The following is a 3,080-nucleotide window of genomic DNA, read 5'->3' as shown; positions in this document are numbered from 1 at the left end:
TTCTCAGGTGGCAAGATTAATCAGGTGGCGTTAGTGTCCTTTAACATGTGGAAAGAGCGGGTCTACCTTAAGCAAAGAACACTCACAGGGCTTCCCTGGTGGCGCAGTGGTTGGGAGTCCACCTGCCGATGCAGGGGACACGGGTTCGTGCCCCGGTCCGGGAAGATCCCACATGCCGCGGAGCAGCTGGGCCCGTGAGCCATGGCCACTGAGCCTGCGCGTCCGGAGCCTGTGCTCCGCTACGGGAGAGGCCACAACAGTGAGAGGCCCGTGTACCGCAAAAAAAAAAAAAAAAGAACAGTCACAGGCAGACATGGGAAATGGAGAGATAAATGACGTTCAGTGCCTGTAACCTTCTGTCCAGAAGACCTTGCCCCAGCCTGCCGTGTCCAAGGCTTGTTTATCAGAGCCCATAAATTACACTTTTGCCCAAGCTAGTTGTGTTGGGTGTCCATTATTTGCAAGCAGACGATTCCTGACTGGCACACCGGCAAACTGGAAACCGGGACTGAAAGATTCCATTTCCATTGGGGAGTGGTCTCTTGATTGGTGGCGATAAAAAGAAACCTTGGCTCCTGTGAGGCAGGCATCTTCTGCAAGGGGCTGAGTACCAGGGAGAGCTGGGGTCTGCAGGGGAGATGGAGAAGCAGATGCTGAGAAAGGCAGAGTGGGGATAGAGAGAGAGCACCATGGAGTCCTAAGAGTTTTTCAGGTCGGAGGCTTGGCTGCATTCCTGCCTGTTTCTGTGAGATCTCCCTGTAGCCATGTCATCAGCTCCCATTTTCAGTTTAAATCAACACATGTTGCTTTCAGTAGGTTGTATGCAAAGAATCATAAAGAACTCCCATGCAGCTGGCACTTAATACTGTTGAATGTAATAGAAGGTTTCTAAGTGAAATGATAGATAGGATAAGGACTGTTCCTTAGGAATATTGCTCTGGAGGCTGTATGTAGGAACAATTCCTTTTGGGGAACATGGATGGGACGCAGAGATAATAATAGAGAGGTGCCCGCAGAGGCCAGTCTGAGAGGTGAGTAGAGCCTGAGTGACTGGAGAGAGATGCGGGGAATACCAAGGGAAGGGATGTGGTGGACTCAGCCTCTGAGGGGATGGGGCAGTAAAGGAGAAGGACCTGTCAAAGAGGATGGGAGTTTAATCCTGGTTTCCAGAAGGAAGGATGGTACCGTTAATAGAAGGAGGGCAGTCAGGAGAGAAGATGAGTGGCTCTCAAACATTGACATTGAACTGAGGTGCCAGTTACAGAAATAATAATTAGGTTCAGGAGAGGAGCCGGCTGTAGAAGCAGAGACTGGGGGTGGGTCACTCTCAGCTGAGGGCTGGAGCCGCCAGAGATGCCAAGGCAGCTGAAGGAGAGCACAGAGGAAGAAAAGGCAGCAGGCTCCTTACTCAGGAAGTGAGAGAATGAAAAACAGAGAAAGAGCAGTCAGGAGGTAGGGCAGAAACACAGCATGGGCAAAGTTGAGGAAACTGAGGAAGGAGATGGTTTCCAGAAAGGAGGACGAGATCACAGGAAACCTGTAAAGGAGCAGGGAGTGGATGATGAGGGGAGAAGGCGGACGGCAAGGCTTGCAGGAGAGGTGGGCTGGAAGTAATTTAGTGCCACTGCAGTCTGCAGCTGCGTTTGCCTTCTCAGGGAGTGGTGAGGCTGATTTTGCAGCTAGGAAGATGTTTGGACAGCCTGCTTGAGTGAGGAAGGTGAAAGCTCCAGGAAATAACCTGGGTAGGCTGGTGAGATCATGAGAAACCCAAATCTGAACTACCCTGCCTGATAAAGGGGGAGGGTGAGAGGCTGGGGCTGTGGATTGGGGTTGAGGGCGAAGATGTGAAGAAGTGGTTCCAGTCATGGCTCTTGGTTGTAAACAACAGAAACTGGCTAATTTATGTAGAAATAGAAATTACTGGAAGGCTTTTCGGTGGCTAACAGAATCTGGAAGTATAATAGCTATTTATGCTCTGTAACAAATTATGCCCCCCAAAAACAATGCACATTTATTATCTCCTAGTTTCTATGGATCAGGCATTTGGGATCAGCTCAGGTGGGGCTTCTGTTAGCTGAAGTTTGACTGGGCTGGGGAGCTGCTTTCAAGACGGCTCACTTGCTTGGATGTTGGCAGGAAAACTCAGTACTTCATTGGCTATTGGTAGGAAGCTTTTTTCCCTTATATATGGGCTTTTCCATGAGACTGCCTGAATGCCCTTATGGCATTGGAGCTGGTCTCCCCCAGAGTGAGGGATCCAAGCAAGAGTGTAAGGAGGAAGCTGCGATGCCTTTCACGACCTAGTCTTGCAAGTCACACATTGTCACTTGTACCATATTCTATTCATTAGAAGAGAGTCACTAAGTCTAGCCCATCCTCAGGGGAAGGGGAATTAAGTCCCAGCTCTTGAAGAGCGGAGTATCCAAAAATTTGGACGTATTTTTAAATGAAAACCATTATAGGACAGTTGGAGGATTAGACTTGAAAAACAGGCTGGAAGCTGGATATCCAGGACCCCAGCCAAGGTCACACCAAGGAACAACTGGTTAGGGGTGGATACTGTGGGACCTGCTGCCCAAGCATGGGTCCTCCTCTTATAAATATTCCCTGCTTTTTTGTAGCACTTGCTCCAAAGACAAAGTCACTGGCTTAAGCAGCTGATTGGCTGATTTGGATCACAGAGCCCACACCCTGCCTGCAATATGGCCTTTGGGGCTTCTGTAATATGATGCAGGACCTGACTCTCACCAAGACCTACGTAGTTGCAGATCCCCCAAACACACACCCCCCATAAGAGCAATGCCCATCACAGAAAGACTCCTGTCTGATTCTCTAATGGGGGTCCAATAATTCAATTCTGACACCAACTCTCAGAGTTAGCATAAACCCCATAGGTTAAGGGCTCAGTCCCATAAGACTGCCCCCATTTCAGATGCCAGCCAAAAATGGAGTCCCCAGGAGACACACACTTCTGCCTGGCTGACTAAAAATTTGGGGGTTCCCACAATCACCCTCAGGTTTGCTAATTCACTAGAATGCAGTACTTACATTTACTAGCTTATTATAAAGGATACCACTCT

Source organism: Physeter macrocephalus, chromosome 1 (genome assembly GCF_002837175.3).
Source record: "Physeter macrocephalus isolate SW-GA chromosome 1, ASM283717v5, whole genome shotgun sequence".
Lineage (NCBI taxonomy): Eukaryota > Metazoa > Chordata > Mammalia > Artiodactyla > Physeteridae > Physeter > Physeter macrocephalus.
Note: the sequence above shows the minus strand (reverse complement) of the source record.